General features: G+C 44.1%; 2 pseudogenes; one reads left to right on the top strand and one right to left on the bottom strand.

Moving 5' to 3' along the window:
- Positions 1-5,756: 5,756 nt before the first annotated feature.
- On the top strand, positions 5,757-8,440 carry LOC143386990 (UBX domain-containing protein 4 pseudogene; annotated as a pseudogene).
- Positions 8,441-14,252: 5,812 nt separating this feature from the next.
- LOC143386986 (olfactory receptor 1468-like) lies at positions 14,253-15,323 on the bottom strand (annotated as a pseudogene).
- Positions 15,324-22,383: the final 7,060 nt, after the last annotated feature.

Genomic DNA, 22,383 nt, shown 5'->3' with positions numbered 1-22,383 from the left:
CTGGCAGCTTCCTCTTGGTTAGAGCTCTGCCTTCCATCTCCCCAGGGTCACTGTGGGAGTCCACATTAAAAGACCCTTTAAGTCTTCTGTAACAGGGGTCTGGGCAGCCTCTGGCCCCAGCCCCAGGAGGATGAGACAGGGTGATTCACAGGAAGATGCCCTAAGTGTGAGAAATAGAAAGTTTAGTGGCTCTTTTTCACAGTCTGGTATTCAGCCTTTATTGGATCCAATCGCAGCCCTTTCCTTTTGCCCACCCTAATTCTAAAATTAGCCAATCATGTAGATTACATCCCAGACTCCTCTGAAAGGAGTGAAGGGTGGGTACAGGCAAGAACAATGGAAAGAACCCATATAGACAAATCTTCTTTTCCTTTAAAGAGTTCTAAGCAAGCAAATGAACAGTGGCAACACTGTGTAAGAATATCCTAGTTAGTTTTCTTCAGTCACAGGAAGAACACCTGGAGGCTAAGGGTAGACATTAATGAACACCATCAAGGCCTAATTCAAATGTAAAAGACCTGAGGCTCCCCTGTGGGCTGGACTGTCCTATGGAACAGTCCAGCCAACTCCTTTATCCCAGAGGTGGAAAACCATAAGGTGGGGGTGAACCCAGATGGAAGGTATAGGAGGACATGTGGGGGTGAACCTGGATGGAAAGGAAGACAGTGGCTTTGATTCTGACTGTTTAACATAGCTTTTGCTCCATGCTCTACCCAGAACCATGTATAAACTCCTAAGTTGGCACACCAAAATGGGTTTTTCTGCTATCAGGCCTCCTCCCACATGGTGAATCTGTCCCTTCTCCCTTAAGTAAATCCTGATCCTTTTACTCTTCCCTTTTATGATTGTCTGTGGATCTTATTCTTCAAAATTCAGGAGACAACAACCAAGAGGAAATTGGTAAAGTCCTCCATGAGGCCACTGGAAGCCACAATCTTGCTGGGCATTGGCCCCACCAACCGACTGCCATGGAATCCTGTGATGGACACTTGGGCTTTGCCTTGTATATCAGTTTCAGGGGCATTTCTTGTCTGCCACATGATGTCCTGTGGACACAGAATCATAGCCATCACCATATCTGCCATTCGCCAGCAGGATGGGTGGCACCAGCTCTGCTCACCTTGATCATGAGGGTCTGACTCTACAAAGGCACAGTCTCCCTGGAATTGATGGACAAAACACAGAGGCACACATCAGGCAAGCACACACCTCCTTACACATCACACAACCCAATACACACGTCACACACACCCACTCAACACACAGTACTACAACTCACATGCCACAAAGCACACCATCCTATCCAAACTGTGCTGTACAGACAACACACAACACGCACAGCACCCAACTATCCACACACAAACCCAGCACACACATGACATGCACACAGCACACACACACTGCACACACACCATATACATAAACATTATACTACACACCTACACCATTCTTTGAACATTATTAAAGCTTTTTTTGGCTCACTATATGATCAATGTTTGGAAAGGTCTGTGCACGTGTGTCTCTGTGTCCTACATCTGCACCTCAGGTTCCAGGGCCATGTGGTGTGGCCATGGGGGGTCTTAGGTCCTACAGGAGGGGCTCATGTACCCCTGGGGCTCACTCTCCTGGGCCCTGCTGAGCCCCTCCCATCCCAGCTGCCCCTGGTGATATACTGAGGGATCAGGACCCAGCTCTCATGCTACCTGTCAGCCAAGGACACCCCTGGGCACCCACAGGACCGAAGCCACACCACACAACTCAGTATCCCCATGCTCTAGAGCTGTGGGCTCCCTCCACCCATCACCCAAGTGGCCTTTCCTTCTGCTGGTCCAGGGACTTCCCACCCAAGGACTTTGCCTGGTGTCCTTCACATTTCTCCAATGCTCATGCCTCCCCGGGGAATGCAGAACTGGAGAGGGGAATATTAACCATGGGGTGGGCCTCCAGGGTGAGCTCAGAGGCCCTCCTCTCTGGACTCTCCCTCCAGCTCTGACTGTGCCTCAGCGACCTACCCCAAAGCCCAGGAGCTGCTTGGAGTGGTCTGTGCAAGTGGGAGATCCGTGTCCTTAGGGGGACATGCTTTGGGGGCCTGGTACAGGGGGAGAAGGGATGAAAGGTGGGGAATTCAGAAGGGGACTAAAGAGACGCTGGAAGCTGGGACATCACAGGCCCAGGCTGCACATAGCCACACCTGCTGTGCAGGGGACATGGACAGCACCTCAGTGAGGGGCCCAGGGTCTGTAGACTGGGGACCCTTGGGAGCCCTAGAAGGGGAGCAGACACTGGGGAGGAACCTTTTTTACTTCTGGACCCAAGAATCTGGAGTCCCTGCTGACTGATTGGGGCGTTCACCAGTGTCAGAGAAGACAATATAAAACAGAAAAATGAATTGAATCACAATTTGGTCAAAATGGAGCATGAAGCTGATCTGCCTCTGCCTGTCCTTCCATCTGCAGGAAGGAAGCCAGGAGACAGAGGGAGAATCTGATCTTCCTCTTCTGTCCTACAGAAGCACTGCCATCAATAGGAACAAAGCTGGGAGATGCAGTTGTGTAGGCCCAGGGGACCCTGCTGGGGACATGACCAGTTCCCTCCAGCCCTACATTCCTTCCTGGGCCAGGGCCTTGATCTGGCCAAAGCTTCCATCCTGGGCATGGGACAGTTGACTGCAGGGAGCTGGGATGTTGGTAGGAAATGGCAGGGATTGAGAAAAGGGCAATATGGAATTTCTTTGAAAATTTTTGATTTTTATTGGGCCTTGTCTCAGTCTCCCCGTCTTGTCCATCCTGCAGTCTTGAGGGATGTGGGGCTCCCTGTCTTCTGGACCTTTATTGAGATCCCCTCAAGGGAACCCTGAGCTTATGAATGAAAAGAGCCAACCTGCAAAGATGCCCACTGCTTCCACCTAGTGGAAAACTGGGGAAACTGCTCTGAAGCCTTGGCAATGCCTGCTTTGGGTAGGGTTGGCACCTGCCCATCTTCATTCTGACAATGCCCCTGTCTCCAAATAACCTTTTCTGAAGACATTACTGATTGTCCATCAAGTGGTCTGGGCCCATGTCGCTGGAATGGACTTGTCCTGTCCTTTTGTCTGATCTGACCCCTCATCAGAGGAGAAGTGACAGATTGTTAAAAATCAGTGTCAAAAGACCCTTCCTGAGCCAAACTTGAGCAATAAAACAGGCTTAGAAAGAGTGGGTTCCTGGGATAAGCTTTTACCTGGATTCCTGAAGCACTTGCCTGGGGTCCATCAAGAGCAGCACCAGGAGGGCTTGCAATGGAGAGGGGGCCCTGGTCAGCATCTGCCTCCCCCAGCCCCAGATTCCAGGTACCCTGGCTGCCATCACTGTCCTGTCCAAGTTACCAGGACCCCCCTTTCACCTTATGGGCCTCCACTTCTCTCCAGGGCTCTGGGGCTATCCACCATGAAGGTCATTGGGGACATCAGGGAGGATGTGGGGCTCAAAACAGGTGCTCAGATCTACCTTATTCCCCATCCTCCCAATGCTGCATGCATGGAGAACTTTGCTATCTTCTCATTTACCCTTGGGGTACATGCACCTAAGTGTGTTCCCAAAACCCAGTCCCTTCCTCCAATGGTAGAGCTAAGGGATCCCGGATCTCCTCTGCCTCATCCCCCCCCATCAAAAATGTGGATCCTGCAGTTCTACCTGGGAGACCGTCTGTGATCAGGGGCAGGCTCCTGGATGCCCCAGCTGTGGGGTCAATTAGGCATCACAACAGTGATCAGGTGACCCTGGCTGCTAACTCACACTCAGGGTCTTTGGGAAAACATTCTATCTGCAATTAAATTCTATCTTTATTGTGTTACAAAACAGCACGCGTCACTGTGGAAACCTTGGGGAAGGTGGAGAAGGTGAGAGCAGGAGGAAGCGGTGGCCTGCATGGAGACGCACAGGAGACCTCAGCCCTGGCGCCAGGCGGGATCTCTGCAGTCTGTGAGCAGGGAGATGGAGGCCTTACACATTCTGCTGCTGAAGCTGACCTGGAAGGTACTTAGCAGATGCCTCCACTCCGCCTCTGACCAGGGCTGGATGAGGCCTTCACCTTCTTTCCACTCGGCAGGGCTGAGCAAGGCCATTGTCGCAGGTGGCAGGGGACATCTGTAGTCTGAATTTTCCAAAGAGCCAACACTGCCTTTGCATCTGGAGGATGGCATATATTTTTATTTACCTTTCCCTACAACCTATTCTTCCCTGCAAGGGCAGAAAGATGCACTTTTCAGGTCCGTGTCATTCCTCAAACCATGTGGGTCAGATCCTTTTTGCTAGTTAAGGTCCCCATCAAGCTGTCCCTTTCATCCATGGACTGGACCCATCATCTCAGCCCTAGTCAGGGGCATATTCTGCAGCCACATTCCTTGCCAAAGACTAGAATTACCAAGGGAGGAAACATTTCTGTGTTGAGGAGTCCTCTAGAAACTCTAGAGGACTGTCGTCTAGAAACTCAGGAGACTCCCAGAATCTGCCAGAAGGTCACTCCAGAAGAGACGAGGGAACTCACCCTGCAGTGTGCACAAGTCTTCCACTGAGTGTGGACACCAGGTCAAAACATCCATAGAGCTTGGTGCAGTGGCCACGCCTTAATGCCAGTTACCAGGAGGCTGAGGAGATCCAGAAGATCACATGTTTGTGGCCTGCCTGGACAACTTCCTGAGATCCTATGTTGAAATTAAAAAGAAAAAACGTCTGGCAGAGTGCTCCTGGGTTCCCTTCCAGGTACCACACATCAACAAATTCATGTATGTTTTTTAAACATTCACACACTGATGTGCCAAGAGCCAGCATCAGGGTCCAGGATGATCCCAGACCTGCCTGTGGAGGGAGCAAGTACCCAGCACCACCACACCTGGCCCTGCCTCAACAACCTGGTCCTGCTGCCTGACCGCTGTCAGCTGAGCTTGGCTCAGGTGTGTCTAGGATGGGGTTGCCCTGGTCTTTATCTTGGCATTTGGTTTTGTCTTGACCTGGCTCACCTCAGCCCTGGACTTGGTCTAGGCTTTGGTTTTCATCTTAACAACCTTGGCTTTGTGCTTTACCCTGCTCTGTAGAAACAGGCTTCTATTGCTCCTAGAATTGATTTAAATCTAGTCAATTGATTTAATGTCCAAGTCTTTGAATGAGCCCACCAACTCACAGTGCTCCCTTGGGGACATCTGCTTGATAGACATCATCTGTCATCTTACTGGAACACCCAGGCAGAACATCCTCACAGGCAACAGGACAGGTCCCAGTCCCTCCTTGACCAGCTCCTGATTGTGTCCTCCCCTGGAGGGTGCTGCTAGTACCACACAGAGTATGGGCCCAGGGGCAGATGGGTCTGGGTTCTGGTACATGCCCTTCCCCTTGTTGCTTAGGTACCACTGTCAAAGTCACATAAACCCCCTGAGCATCCTTTGCCACTTGGAAACTGAGGCAATCACTGTTCCCTTACAGACTGGAGGCAGATGGTTCATGACATGAGGTGTGTTGAGCATCCTGCCAGACTCAGGGCAGATAAGGTGCTGTCAACATAGGAAAGCTCTGTCCTTCCCAGTCTTACCAGCAGGGTGGAGCCAGGAGCTCCTCCTGTCTTCACACCCTCAAGTCAGCACCCTCGGCCACGCGCGCGCCTGCGCGCGTCCCAGGAGCCGCTGAGGGGAGTGCGCGTTTGTGAGGAGCGGGAGGCGGGGGCCGGGCCAGCTGAGGCTGCGGGGGCCGCGGGGCCCGACGAAGGGGGAGGGCGGGACCAGCTCCAGTACTGCTGTGACCACAAACGGAGCGAGTTCCTGGGCCCGAGGGGAGCGATGCTGTGGTTCCAGGGCGCCATTCCCGCCGCCATCGCGTCGGCTAAGAGGAGCGGCGCGGTCTTCGTGGTGTTTGTGGCAGGCGATGATGAGCAGTCTACAGAGATGGCTGCAAGTTGGGAAGATGAGAAAGTGACAGAAGCATCTTCAAACAGTTTTGTTGCTATTAAAATCGATACCAAAAGTGAAGCCTGCCTACAATTTTCACAAATTTATCCTGTAGTATGTGTTCCATCCAGTTTCTTTATTGGAGACAGTGGAATCCCTTTGGAAGTAATAGCTGGAAGTGTTTCTGCAGACGAACTCGTTACAAGAATTCACAAAGTCCGACAGATGCACTCATTAAAAGGTGAAACATCAGTGGCAAATGGCAGCCAGTCAGAAAGTTCAATGTGTACTCCATCCGCCTCATTTGAACCTAATGACACATCTGAAAACTCCCAGTCTAGAAATACAGAGCTTTGTGAGACACCACCTACTTCTCCTGATACAAAGTCAGATGTTGCAACAGGAGGAGAAAATTCAGACCGTACTACTCCCTCTCAGGAGCCTAGTGGATGTTCAAATCCAAGACCTGCAGGGGACCTCACCGTCAGAGTGGAAAGACTAACCAAAAAACTTGAAGAGAGGAGAGAAGAGAAGAGGAAAGAGGAAGAACAGAGAGAGATTAAGAAGGAAATCGAGAGGAGAAAAACTGGAAAAGAAATGTTGGATTATAAAAGAAAACAAGAGGAAGAATTAACAAAAAGAATGTTAGAAGAAAGAAACAGAGAGAAGGCAGAAGATAGGGCCGCTCGAGAGCGAATAAAACAGCAAATTGCATTGGACCGTGCAGAGAGAGCTGCTCGTTTTGCAAAGACAAAAGAAGAAGTAGAGGCTGCCAAAACTGCTGCCTTGTTGGCCAAACAGGCAGAAATGGAAGTCAGAGGGAATCCTATGCACGAGAAAGAAGTACTGTTGCAAGAATTCAGTTCCGTCTGCCTGATGGTTCTTCCTTTACAAATCAGTTTCCTTCTGATGCTCCTCTTGAAGAAGCAAGGCAATTTGCTGCACAGACTGTTGGCAACACTTATGGTAATTTTTCACTAGCAACCATGTTTCCCAGGAGGGAATTTACCAAAGAAGATTATAAAAAGAAATTATTGGATTTGGAACTTGCGCCAAGTGCTTCAGTGGTACTATTGCCAGCAGGAAGACCATCTACATCCATTGTACATTCTTCCAGTGGAGACATTTGGACATTGTTGGGGACAGTACTTTACCCATTCCTTGCCATCTGGAGATTGATTAGCAATTTCTTATTTAGTAATCCTCCTCCTGCACAGACTTCAGTGAGAGCTTCATCGCCAGAACCTTCAAACCCTGCATCATCTAGCAAATCAGAAAAAAGGGAACCAGTCAGAAAAAGAGTGCTGGAAAAACGAGGGGAAGACTTCAAAAAGGAGGGGAAGATATATAGATTGAGGACTCAAGATGATGGTGAAGATGAAAACAACACTTGGAATGGAAATTCTACTCAGCAGATGTAGTGCAACAAGTACATTATGTACAATAATCATTGTTTCTCTTATGATTTAATTCAACTAAAATTCTACTGGAGAAGTTGGTCTGCTTTTTATGTTTTCTAGCTGATCTACAAATGTGTCTTTATTCCTGATGAGTGGGTGCAGGTGAAAGTTGTTTAACCCAGAAAAGTTAAGATGTAACAAGCTGCTTGCATATGGTAACCAACAACAGGAAGCCTAAAAGATTCCAAAGGTCTGCCACAGCCTCCCTCCATTAGCTTCTTCCTCATTGTTTCATAAAGCCTTTAACCATGTGCTCTCAGATGGCATGTTTCTTTTTAGAATACTCTTTCCTCCAAGACACTTAAACCCACACAAAGTAGCTGGTATGTCACTGAGTAATTTGACTCTTAGAGCATTTTAACTAGCCAATCAGATGACAACTTATGTTTAACTTTCTCTTTTTGCTCATCAGCTGCAAGCTAAATCTTAGTTTTTGATCTTACATAAACATTGAATAAAAGTTCTTTTCCAAAAATCAGAATGATTTTATTTTGCTTTAAGCATCTTTTTGTTGTACAGGGTTCTGATGAAGTCACATTTCTCTCTTCTGTTCCCTCTCCACCCCCAATTCCTGGAAGCTATTTCAGCAAAATAGCTATCTGCCTTCCCTTAAATAGCAAAGGAAGAAATTTTCTGATGTACTTCGATGCCATGCTGTCTCTCCTAGTTCACTGAGGCATCACTTGGCTTGCATAAATTTATGGTCGGTCTTCTCACCTGTTTTGCTTCTGATGCAAAACAGTTGAGAATTGCTAGTCTACGACTTACTGTTTTTCCTCTCACCTTTATATTGAAGTTTTGTATTCAGTAATAAAGACCTCTCTAGGACTTTAAGTACCTGTGGTGTGGGATGAGAAGTATAGAATAAAGATACACTTTTACTCATTTATTTCTTAATCTGACTTACATGCTACTTTTTCTATGTATGTTTGGTAATAGAGACCACTAAACTAATGATGTTTGAAAGGGGGAGTAAGCATGTTAGTTGCTGTGTTTTCAGATTTGAAAGGTATTGCTCTTTGAGTGAATGTGTAAGAAGACACTGACTTTTTTTTTGTAACAGGAGGAAGGAATTATCTCAGCAGACTTTTTCACCTATGAAATGACAGTGACTTTTTAAAATGGTAATAGTGTTGGCAAGGAAATGGTGAGATATAGGCTATGCTGTTGGTAGAAGTAGAAACCAATATAATCTGGAAAAATTCAGAAACTAACGATTATTTCATACTCTGATTCAGTGATTTTTTAAAATAATGCTGATAAATGTATACCTTTTTCACACATAAACATACTCATTGTATGTTTATTTTACTTAGAAATTGGAAACCAACTAAATGTCCTCTGTAGAAGTAATTACTTTTTGATGACAAATGATATACTACTAATTCAGTAATTCACTTTAATATTGATTAAACATCTGTTATGTGTTGGGGGAAAAGAAGCAGGATACAGAGCTGTAGTTACAGTATGATCTCAGCTTTGTAAAATAATTTTATATATAGATAGAACTATGTATTAATATATATGTGAAGAAAGAAGAAAACACAGTGTAACATTAATAATGGTAAGAGTGGTTATATGTGATTCCAGTTTTTCCTTTTGCACCTTAATGTTTTCGCAGTCTTCTGCAATGATCATTACTTCCATAATTTAAAAAGTGAGTTTGAAAATCTCTAGTAGGCATCCCATTTAAAGTTTTGTCATCTTTAAAAATGCAGCAGTAGGTGATATTTTTTTAAAAAAACTGTCAAAATGGGTGTGACACTAGTAACTATTTAGAGATATATTTGCAAAAACATTGAATACCTCAAGTCATTTTGTTTTGAAGAAAATCAAATATGTCTTAGAGAAATTACATAAAAGAATGCTTCATAATCTTTGAGTAGGAGAATCCTTCCTCAATTTTATCTTTTAAAAAAATAAAACATCCAATACAGTATATAAGGCTATGAAATGAAATGAAGTCTCTCCTCTGGCATCTTACTACCCCCAAGCACTGCTCTTCCCAAGAGGTAACCTCTCTATTAACAGTTTCTTCTGTAATTTTCAGAAAATTTTTATGCATATATGAGCAAATATGTAATCTTTATTTTTAAATAAATGGGATCATATTATATATACTAAAAAAAAAAAAAAAGTCAGCACCCTCACTGGGAGCCTCCTCCCCATCAGCCTGCATTTCCTGTCCCCCAGCCCCCACTTGCTCTGTGCTCACATTTTCTCCTCTCCCCCTCTAACTTCCACTGTCTGGCTCCCCTGAAGCCTCCAGAACACCCATAAGGAGGCTCAGTCCCACTCCTTGGGCTGGGAGCTGGTGCAGAAGTCCAGGAAGGCCCAACCTGGCTAGGAGGGTGATGGTGCCAACTCTGTGGCCATGTTCTGATTGAGGGTGGCACGCAGGCCTGGCCAGGGCACTGCTGAGGGATGGAGCCCTGAAGAAGAATGCTCCAGGGCTGCTGGGAGAGAGCCGCAGGGAGTGGCAGGCAGCAGTGCAGGGCTCTGGAGGCACAGGGCAAATGGCCAGGGCAGAGCCCTGTCGGGGAAGGACCACTGTCTAGCATCTAGCAGACAAACGTTCCCTAAAGACCCAAATAATGAATGCACACAGAGTACTCCATATACACATATCTATGGGCCAATGCACACAACCCACGGTCAAAACCTCAGAACCAAAAATGTGCAGAGCTGGGGTGCTTTGGCCTGACTTCATCTGACAGGGGGGTCTGTACCTCCTCCCTGTGGCCTTCTGTGAAGCTGCACCATGGCCCTGCCCACTTTGTCCAGCTTCTCAGCTCCTTCACCTTCACTCCTCATCACAGAAGTGTTTTCTCCCTTGGTCTGAAACAGAATTTCCATTTCACATTGCAGTGCACATTTCATGGGCTCATCCTGCCTTACTGGGTAAACACCTCCTCTTCCCCTTTCAAGTGCTTGACAATTTCTAGAAGTGGCCAAGTGAGCAGAGTTTCTTCGATTGCTTCATCTGCATTATTGAGCCCAAGGAAGGTGAGCTTGAGTCTGGGTTGTGTGCTGGTCCAGTTACCAACTTGCTTTCCAAAACTTCCTACTGGCTTGTTGGGCTTGTAGCATATTTGGAGACAAGAACCCAGAGGAAATTGATGAAGTCCTCCATGAGGCCACAGGAAACCACGATCCTGCTGGGCACCAGGCCCACCAGCCAACTGCCATCTTGACACTGGAATTCTATGATGGACACTTGGGCCTTGCCTTATATGTCAATCTCAGGAGTTCCTTGTCTGCCACAGACTGTTCTGTGGACAAAGGGATCATTGTCATTACCATAACTGCCACTCACCAACACAGGGTAGGTGGCACCTTGACCCTGAGGGTCTGGCTCTGCAAAGGCACAGTCACACTAGAATTGACGGACAAAACTACACACACACATACCAGATGCCCACACACCTCCTTGCACATCACACAACCCAACACACATAGTCACATACACCCACTCAACACACAGTATGACAACTCAAATGCCAAGAAACACACCATCCTGTCCAAACTGTGCTGTACAAACAACACACAACATGCACAGCACCCAACTATCCACACAAACACAGCACACACACACACTGCCCATCCACACCATACTTTGAACGTTATTAAAGCTCTTTTGTGGTTCATTATTCAGCCAGTATATGCAAATTCGGTGCACATGTGTCCTTGTGTCCTGCAGCTGCTGATCATGTTTCTTGTGCCATGTGGGGTGGCCGTGGAGCCTTGGGACCTGGAGGAGGGGCTTGCATTCCCCTGGGGCTCACCCTCCTGGGCCCTCCTGGGCCCTCCTGAGCCCTTCCTGCCCCAGCTGCATCTAGTGATACACTGAGGGATCAGGGCCCAGCCCTCCTGCTGCCCCTCCCTCGGCCACACCTGGGTAGCCACAGGACAGCAGCCACACCACACAACTCAGTTTTCCCATGCCCTCAAGCTGTGGACTCCCTCCACCCCTCACCTTTCCTTCTGTTGACCCAGATGCAGATCTTCCCACTGAAGGAATTTGCCCCATGTCCTTCACATTTCTCCAGTGAGCTGGACTCCAGCTGCTGCCTCCTAGAATGCAAAACTATGGTGGGGGATATTAACCATAGGGTGGGCCTCCAGGGTGGGGTTCGGAGGCCCTCCTCTCTGGACTCTCACTCCAGCCCTGACTATGCCCCAGGAGCTACTTGAGGGTGGTCTGGGAAGGTGGGGGCTCCATGCCCTTAGGAGGACTTGCTGAAGGGGCCTGGCACAGGGGGAAAAGGGAAGAAAGGTAGGGAGTCCAGGAGGGGACTGAAGAGACACTGGAAGCTGGGATATCACAGGTCCAGGCTGGTCATAGCTTCTAATTGTGCAGGGGACATGGACAGCACCTCAGTGAGGGGCCCAGGGTCAGTAGGCTGGGAATCCTTGGGAGTTTCAGCAGGGGAGCAAGCATAGGGGACGACATTTTTTTATTCCCAGGGCCCAACAATCTAGAGTCCCTGCTGACTGGATAGGAGCACTCACCAACATCACAAATAAGAAAAGACAATATAAAAAGAAAAAAATGAATTCAATCTCCATTTGGCCAAAACAAAGGAAGATGCTGATCTGCCTCCACCTGTCCCATAGAAGCAGTGCCATCTACAGGAACGAAGCTGGGAGACCCAGATGTGTGGATCTGCTGGGTCTGGAGCTCTTGTTCCTCTCCTCAATGCTGCTCCTCCCACTGGGTACAGAGCAGAACATGGTGAGTATGTCCCCAAAACTCTGGGACTAAAGATGGGGAAGAAGAACCCACTCTCAATCCCCAACACTTCCTCTAGGGAAGAGCTGACCAACCTGGGAAAGAGTCTAGGTGACTGAGAAGGTGGACCATGAAGCTGACTGTGGCTGTCATCAGTGAATAAGAACCCAGAAGGGACAAAAAGAGAGCCTGGGAGGAGGGCAGAACCCTGCTCCCAGCCTTTCCCAGGGAGGACCCTGAGAAGGAGGTAGCTGTGCAGAAGGAGGCTCAGGGGTAGGTACAGGAAATCTCTGTCTCAGGGCTTCTGAACCTCAGGACAGCCATCTCTGGCACAGTGCAGAAAGGCACCCTGCAGAAAGCCTGTCAGCAGCCACAGATCTATCTACTAAGTAAGAGGACAGAACAACCCAACCAGGACAGCCAGATGTCTCCAGGAAGCATCACAAGCTGGGGTGATGAAGGACCACCGTGAGTTGAGAGTACTCCTGCACCACACGAGAGGCAGCCAAGAAATTCAAACTCCCAGCATCTCAAGAGCCCAGAACAAAACACAAAACAAACTCTACAAGGGACAGGCAAGAAAGGAAATATGCACTCAACAACAAAGATCAAAGGTGCCCAGGGAACTGCAGGAAAAACACCCACCATATTCTCATAAAGAAGTAACACTAGAGAGAGGGTGGTGCTCACTAGTAGGCAACAAAGAACCAACTGCAATGAAGACACACTGGGGTGCGGCCCCTGGACACAGAGGCACTTTAGCAACTCAGAGAATCCTGAGCAATGGTGGGTGAGGGGTGCTCACTGAGAGGACACAGAGTGAGCACTGTTAGGTAAGGGCAGCTCACCCTAGAATCAAGAGGAAACTGAACATGGTTAAGCAAGGGGCCCTCACCCTTATGACCCAGAAGAGACTGAGTACTGCTGAGCGTGAAGGAAACAAACAGATCAAGGACCATTCCATAGTGCTGCCAAGAGTTTAAGTAAAATAACTGCATTGTTGGTGGTACAATAACTTGGGAGACTGAGACAGGAGGATAGCAAATTTGAGGCCAGCCTCAGCAACCTAGAGAGACCCTACTCAAAATTAAAAATACAGAGGACTAGGGATTAGCTCAGTGGTAAAGCACTCCAGTACCAAAAAAAGGGAGGGAGGGAGGGAGGAAGGAAGGAAATTAAAAATGGATTCTCTTTCTCTTTCAGAAGTGGGAGAAGAATGAGAAGAAACTGTAGAATCAGATGGTCTGTGATTTTTCATTGGTTCAAACTGGCCCTCTTTGTGATATGAGAAAATGTTGAACTTCAATTTAAGCCTGTAAAACAACAATGCTATTTTTTTCTAATCCCATTGAATTATCATGAGAGTAGGAAAAAAAAAAACATAAAATACATTGTCAAAGTCCAAAATACCAAAATAGAAGAGAGGTGTTCTTACAAACTAAAAATTTTGACCAACCTCTAGTTACTCTTCCTATTACTGGGGGAAAATAATAATAAAGTTTCATTTTGGTAATCACCAGAATATGTAACAAAATGAAATATTGTAGCAAAAATAAAATATCTATTTTAAAAAAAGAAAGATCCATTTATGTTTAGGTCAAGTCAGAAAATGTTAAACATGAAAATAAATCCAGGAGAGGGAGGGAAGAAGGCTTCAAGATAAAATGATGTGAAAACGTCTGCAGGAGAGCATATGCAAAGACATTGGGGGAGCACTGGAGGGCAAGGGGCTCTCACCCACAAGGTTGAGATTTTTGTATCTTATTTAATATTAACCTAAGATTATAGAGCACTATTTAAAAACTACCCCAGAGACAAAGCAGAGTTCTGGATAAAATGATAAGATCTTGGGATAACTTAAGGATGTCAGGCATGGACATCACATCAAACAGTAATTCTTACACCTGGCTTTCCCAGGATCACTTGGGAAAGACAAAGAAAGGCAAAATCAGATCACCAAGACCCCCTTCCCTAGGTGAACTGCTCAGCCAAGCTTCCTCTCCTTTACGTATTGAACCACTGTGTAGTGAGTGTGTTACATCAACAAAGGTTCCCAAGGTGAGGGGAAAAATCTGGAATAATATTCCAATATTAATATCCATACATTCACTGGAAAAAATTGATATGAAAATCACAAGTGTTTCCATCAAACACAGAAGAGATTTTTCTTTTTACAAACAACTCTTCCTAGGGCTCCCTTCACGTCTCTGTTCCTCAGGCTGTAGATGAAGGGGTTCAGCATGGGAGTCACCATCGTGTACATCAGAGACATGATGGGTTCTTTCACAGTAGAATTATTAGCTGATGGACATAAATAGAGGCCAATAATTGTCCCAAAGAACAGTGACACCACGGAAATGTGGGAGCCACACGTGGAGAAGGCCTTGTGAATACCACGGGAAGAAGGGACCTTGAGGATGGAGGAGAAAATTCATGCATAAGATATAATGATGAGTAAGAATGGGAAGAAAACAATGATCCTCCCATGATAAATATCACTAGCTCCTTGACATGAGTGTCAGAGCAGGCCAGCTTCAGCACAGCAGACAAGTCACAGAAAAAGTGGGGGATCATATCATCCACCCAAAAGAGACAGTCTTAGGTGGGGTTATAGCTCAGTTGGTACAGTGATGGCCGCACATGCACAAGGCCCTGGGCTCAATTCCCAGCATCACAAAAAAACAAAAACAAAAACAAAAACAAAAACAAAAACAAAAAACTAGTCTTGCCATGAGCAGAGTGTGCAACAGGGCATGGAGCATGGTCAGCACCCAGGACAGCACCACCAGGGAGAGACAGAGCTTGGGGCTCATGATGGTGATGTAGTGCAGGGGGAAGCAGGTGGCCACATAGTAGTCATAGGTCATGGCCACAAGGAGAAAGCTCTCCAGGTCTCCAAAAAACAGGAGGAAGTTCATTTGAGTCAGGCAGCCTGCATAGGGGATGGAGGGAATTTGGATCTGCATGTTCTGCAACAATTTAGGAATGGTCACAGAGGAAACCAGAGGTCAGAAAAAGACAAGTTGCTGAAAAACAAATACATAGGTGTGTGCAGATGGGAGTCCAGGTGAATGAGGATGATGGGGAGGACCTTCCCTAGGACAGAGGCAAGTTACATAGCCAGGAACAAGGCATAGAACAGGTTTTGGTGCTCTGGCTGAATGGGCAGGCCTAGGAGGAGAAACTCTGAGATGAGAGTTTGGTTCCTTCCTATCATGCTCTGTCTCCAGTCTCTTAAAGAGAAAATAATACAGTCCTTTAGAAACTCAAATAAAATTACACATTTCTATGATATATAACCTGTTAGGGGTCTTTCAAAAAAATCTTTATTTCACTCTCTTTGCAATAATTACCATCTTATATCACAACGTGAATAATTATAATCTTTAAAACAAGACATGACATTTGCTTCACTTCTTTTTAACATGCTATAATATTCCATTCTTTTGTAAACATTCTGACACACAAAATGTATTGATGTGGTTTGGTTTGGTTTGGTTTTTGCTTTTCTGCCAGGCCAGTCACCCTCAGTGATTATAACTGGGTCCTGCTTTTTCAGTTTCTGACATGCTAATGCTCTTTAGGAATTTTTCTAAATTTTGCAGTCTTCTAATTCAACATATACTCCCAAGAAAAAACTCATGTACTTCAAGGCTTCAAATATCATTTAAAACTCAGGAGTTGACATCTTTCTATCCTATAGAACCCTATTTTAAGGCTTAATGACTATCTTCCCTTGAATGTACCACAGGTATAGTAAGTAAAATAGATCCCAAGTGAAATTCATAATCTCTGCCTGCTCCTTTCCCAACCCTGTCCTCCTGTCTCTCATATTAAGTAAAAGGAATTCAGGCTCAAACTCAGAAACCTGAGAGTTTTGTTTCACTCACTCATTTCTCTCACCATCCATACCCAACCCAGAAAGTCCTACAGAGTCTGCACTGCATTTTGAATTCATCCACTCTTTGTTCCAAACATCACTACCTTAGACAAGCTGACCTCCTATGTCACTTGAACTGTGCAAACTGCCTCTTAAATTCCTGCTTCTAAGCTTCAATACCCTTCTCCTCCAAATACTTTCTTTTGCACTGTGACATTATAAGATGAAATCTGGTCATCCCTCTCTTCTGATTACATCCAGTGATAGATTCTCAGTGCTTTTAAGAAAAAAGACAAAGTTCCCTTCAGGAGCACAAAAGACACTTCATTACCTGATCCTTTCCCACTTCCTCAGCCTCTCCTCCTGGCTGCACAATGCCTCTTGCCTCCCCTGTCAGCAGTGCTGGGCTGAAGCCATCATTTCTAGGCTCCAGTGTTTCACACTTGCTGTTTCTCCTGCTTCCCACCTGCTTTCCTTGCCTCCCTCTTCACCTGGCCTACCCCCTCATCTTTCAGGGGTATTACGTGGCACTTGCTAAGCTAAACCTTCCTGGTATCGTGCTATAGTTTCCACAGCATCCTGGACTCATCTCATGGCACTCAGTGCCCTGATCCCTGGTTGACGGATGACTTCCCATTGATTAGGAACTCCATGAAGAAAAGTCAGGTCTGCCTCAGACTGCAGCAGGGCAAGCCCCTGGCATGGAGCCTGACGTGGTCAGTGTCCCATAAATACTGACTGGCTGCCTTTCAGGCTGAGGCACGCATTCCTTCACCTTAAAAGACAGCAAAACTCTATCAAGTTAAAATTGCCACTACTATCAATTGTTTCCAGAACAAGAACTCACTTCTTTACCATTTAGCTATGCATTTTGACACTCTGTTACAAACTTCATGGATGTAATTTTGCAAACATGGAAAACATCAGGGTACATCAGATCTACTGCTCATTTCACTACTTTGTATTGAGTTGGTCTAAAACTCCCCCTTTCTTTAAGTCCCTAGGAACCTAGGAGGTTTCTAAACTTATTTATTTATTTATTAAGTGTAGATGGACATAATACCTTCATTTTTTGTTGTTTATTTTTATGTGGTGCTGAGAATAAAACCCAGGGCCTCACACATGCAAGGCCAGCACTCTACCACTGAGCTACAACCACAGCACCTCATCTAAAAATCTTTTATGCTTCATTTCACCTTATGTCATTGATATTGGTGTGGGGAAAATGAATATGATGGTAATTTTAGAAATTATGGGGGAAACAAAAACAATTCTACCTTCAAGCCCTTAACTGAGTTCTTCCTCCACTATCCACAGCCCACGTGATGGTTAATTTCATGGTGAGTTTCATTTCCTTTCAACTCGGCTAGCCCCTGGTACCTAATGTGTAAGTCTTAGTTAGATTTTCATCACTATGACCAAAATCCCTGACATAAGCAATTTAAAGGTGGAAAGTTTACTTTGGTTCACAGTTTAGGGTTTCCGTGCATGGGTGTCTGGGTTCTGTTGCTCTAGGCCTGAGGTGAGGCAGATCAAAATGATGTAAGGGTGTGGTGAAGGAAAGCTGCTCAGCTCATGGAAGCCAGGAAGCAGAAAGAGAGTAAGGAGGGAGGGAAGGGCCCAGAGATAAACCCCTTCTAGCGCCTGTCTCCAGTGACCTGATTCCTCCATCTAGGTCCCACCTCCCTGTGGTCCATTCCACCCTTAGTGGATTAATCCACTGATGAAGTCAGAGGCCTTATGATCCAATCACTTCTCCAAAACCCCACCTCTGAACACATGAGACTGGCGGCCGTTTCAGATCCAAACCATACCACCTTGCTTCAGTCAAACACCAATCTAGATGGTTCTGGGAAGGCATTGTATTATGATTAGCATTCAAATCAATAAAAAAATCACCTTTCTTGGGGCTGGGGGTGTCTTGCCTTAAAAGGAAAGTCTGCTGAAGAGAAAAGGGTTCTACTCCAGTTTGCCTTCAGACCCAAGATGGTAGCATCAACACTACTGGGCATCTGCTCTACTGACCTGCCCTATAGATTTCAGACCTGCCAGTCCCATGATCATGAGAGTTAATTTCTTAAAATGAATCTCTTTTTCACTCTTTATCCCGTTCTTCTCTACCCCTTCCTCTTTATCTACACATATCTATCTATGTAAATGATCTGGTTCTGATTTCTGGAAAATTCTGACTCTAATATAACTGTACCCCAAATATGACAAATAAATCAGAGGAGGGGCATTAAGAGATGTAAGGAGCTCCTTAACTAAAAAGACATAATGGAAGCCAACCACTGGGATCTTCACCCTGCTAGTGGTGTTTAATTCTGCTGCATTAACAGTTTTTACACTTGAACATTATCTGCTGGCATTGCAATGGGAAGAAAATGTCTACTGCAAATCACATATCTGGCTTCTCACAATTTTTCTTTCCATCCCGGATGTCAAGAGTGTGTCTAGGAGTCACAAACAAGAGGCATCAATTTCAGTTGCTGTGCCGAGGATGGATTAACCTTCATGTCTCCCTGACCCTTGAAATCAGGAATTCTCAGTGCGGGGTGCACATAGGAATCAATGAGGGCAGGGCTTCTAGACTTTAGTGTACATGCAACTCACTTGGGCATAATGTTAAAATACTTATTCTGATTTCATGGTTCAGGCTTTATATTTTTCCTTAATACCCACAGAAAGTCAATGCTTTGGTAGATGGGTTGAACAGGAATAAGAAGGACAAACATCTTCTTTAAACTGCAGATTATTGGATCCTCTCAGAAAAATTTAATCACAATGTCTTAAGAGGGGGGCTGTCCAAAAAATGTTAATTCTTTACAGATGATTTTAAAAGAAAGCAATTCTATTTAAAGCCTATTGCATTAAAGCCTACCTAGCTCACAGAGCTGTCATTATGTTGAAATGATATAATCTTGTTGTTGTATCATAAGATATACTGCACATTGATATTTATGAATGTTATCATTAACAATTCAACTTGTAGACATTAGACAAAATACTTATAGAATGTTGGGAAGATGTGAGAGGCAGAGGGGTATAGAACAGATAAGCCATCCCATTAAAAAAAAACATCCTAGAGAATGCATAACCTGGAAAAACTATACCTTCAGATTAAAAAGACACTACAGTTGAAATAAGCACCACCCTTCTTGATTTACCTAGGATTTCTAAGAGTGACCTCTGACCTGAGATCCATCTCCCTTCATTCATTGTAGGCATGTGAAGTAAAAACCTCTATAGTCATAATCTGCGTCTACACCACCCCAGCTCATATCTCTTGCTATTCATTGCTGCACCATAGGGAACCGGCTCCCGATGGACTTCAGATCCTGGGGTAACTAATTATAAACAAAGTAATTACTCAGGATCTCACTAGGACAATTTTCTCAGAGTCCTGCCGCAGTGAGTGATTATAGCCATAGATCACACCTGACTATACTTTGGGGAACAGTGAGGATGGAAACAAGCTCAGGGATGAATGCTTAATCACTGGCTGCTTGGGGAATGGGCAGGAGTTCTGTGCTGGTGCAGCCTGCTCATATATGCCTATATAAGGAAAGGACAGGAATAAGAAAAAAGATGAACACCCCCACATCATGTCCAATACTGTCTTAGGTCAAGTTAGAAAAAGAAGCCCAGATTCCACATTATTTAGTTACTTTTGCCTCCTTACCTCTCTAGGAAAACCTTCATAGCACCCATCATTAACACCCTCCCAAATACTCTTCATATATACCAGATGACTTCCTAATGTCATGTTCTATGTTCCTGGCAGAAGAGCACATACTTTGAGCAATATATATATTGATACAACATTTTAGGTTCATTAGTCTCATCCCTTCGTTCAGCCACAGCTGCAGGAACCAGCTCTGCACTGGCTTCAACCAGCTTGAGTGGATGCAACTTGACATCACCTTCCTTCAGTCCTTCTCCACCTGTTCTTTAATTTTTGTTCTGGGACTTTTTATTTTATTTTGGTACTGGAATTGAACTCAGGGACACTCAACCACTGAGCCATATCCCCAGCCCTTTTTTGTATTTTATCTAGAGACACAGTCTCATTGAGTTGCTTAGTGCCTCACTAAGTTGCTGAGGCTGGCTTTGAACTCACAATCTTCATGCCTCAGCCTCCCAAGACGCTGGGCTTATAGGTGTGTGCCACTGCATCTGTCTCTGGGATTTTTCTGACTCCAGAGAAAGATGTCATGGGAACTCTCCTCATACTCACACAAATAACAAGGTCTATGATACATTTTAAGTTAATTATTTTATAGAATGAGAGGAATGGAGTAAAGCGTTTTGTTGTTGTTGTTGTTATTGTTTTGTTTCTTTATCATGAGAAATCTGATTTCTCCAGCATCATTTGTTGAAGGCTATATTCCACTGATTTGCCTTGGTTACAGTATTAAAAATCAATGGAGGATATAAGCGTGAATCTAGTTCTGCATTGTATGCTATTATGACACTCAATAGTGATATATGTTTCTATCTTTTCTTTAATATCACACTTACTTGGTCATTGTCACTTAATAGACTAGAAATAAGAAATGTGAAACTTTCTATTTTGCTCTTCTCTTTCAAAACTGATTTTAATTTCTAGCTTTGCCTTCACACATAAATTCTATAGTAAGATCATCATTTTGTACACAAAAGAATCTTGTTGGAATTATGATTGGAATTTTTCTAAATCCTGAGAGAAGTTTTTGAAGAGTCAACATCTTAAGAATATTGAGTCTTCCAGTCCAGACCATAGTATGCATTTCCATTTCTTACATCTTTTGTTTCTTTAATCAGTGTTTTATAGTTTTGAGACACAATAGTCCCACTTATCCATGTTCTCATTTTTCCTGATTGCAGTTACTTCCACTAAACCACAGTCCTACAATATGTAATGAGAAATTCCAGAAGTAATTGTCATGTTCTTTTTTTGCCCTTTCTCATTACATAATAATAAAAGGGTCAATTTTTCAATTCTCAAACAATCCTTAAAATTATTTTTAACTCAATGAAAAGGAAAGTACATCTTATAAAAATTACCAGGATGCAACAAAAGCAGTCCCTAGAGGAAAAACTTATAGCATTAAATGCATGTATTCGAAAGTAAAAAAGATCTAAAGATGATTGTCCATACTTCTATTTTATCAAGTTAGAAAAAGAAGAGTAAATTAAATTTAAATTAAACAGAATTAAATAAATAATAGAATGAGAATAGAAATCAACGTAATTGAAGCGGAAATCAATAAAGAAAACCAGTAAAACTAAAAGCTGCTTCTTTGAAAAGATCTATGAAATTAAGATGCCTCTAGTCAGACTAAGAGAGAGAAAGGAAGAGATAGAGACAAATGACATAAATACTTACATCAGGAATAAAATAATATTGTGAACAACTATATTACCATGAATTCACTAATCTAGATGCAAGAGACCAATTCCTTGAACGAAAAAAAAATCTCACAAGTGCACCCAGGAAGAAATAGATGATCAGAATAGGCCTGTACCAATCAAGGAAATTGAGTCAATAAGTAACCTTCCAAAAGAGAAAGTGCCAAGCCCAAATAGTATATTTGGGTATATTCTACCAACATTTAAGGAGAAAATGATACCAATTCTGTAGACCCTCTTTGGAATAAAGAAGAAGAGGGAATACTTCTTATTTCATCCTATGAGAACAGAATTACCAGAATACCAAAACCCAATAAAGACATTATAAGAAAAGTACAGTCAAATATCTTTCATGAATACAGATGTAAAAATTCTCAACCAAAAATATTAGCAAATGAAATACAATCATGTATAAAAAGAATTATAAACCATGACCAAGTGAAATCTATCCAAGTGATATATGAGGCTGGTTCAACATTCAAAAATCAATAATGTAAAATCCATTACATTACAACCTATAGAAAAAACAATCCCATGATCAAATCAATAAATGCAGAGAAAAATCACTTGACAAAATCCAGTACCCATTCATGAAAAAAAAAAACCTTGGTAAGTTAGTTATAAGTTAGTTATAGATAGGAAGAACCTCAACTTCAGAAAGAATAGCTACCAAATAACCTACAGCTTATATACTTAATGGTGGAAAACTTGATACATTCTCCCTAAAATCATAAACAAGACAAGCTTGTTGCTTATCATCTCCGCTTTTCAACATAGTACTAGAATCATGGCTAATGTGATAAGAGGGGAAAAACAAATAGTGATAGATTGGAAAAGTAGAAATAAAACTGTGTCTGATGCTGACATGGTCCTCTAAGTAGTAAACCAAAAAAAGTTCACAAAATAACTAACAAATGGGTTATAGGAAGATTGTATGATCCAAGCTAATATACATGAGTCAATGGATTTCCTGCACTCTAACAATGGAATTTTATATTAAAAACAC

This window comes from Callospermophilus lateralis, unplaced genomic scaffold (assembly GCF_048772815.1).
Source record: "Callospermophilus lateralis isolate mCalLat2 unplaced genomic scaffold, mCalLat2.hap1 Scaffold_2319, whole genome shotgun sequence".
Lineage (NCBI taxonomy): Eukaryota > Metazoa > Chordata > Mammalia > Rodentia > Sciuridae > Callospermophilus > Callospermophilus lateralis.
This window is presented reverse-complemented; position numbering and strand designations above follow the sequence as displayed.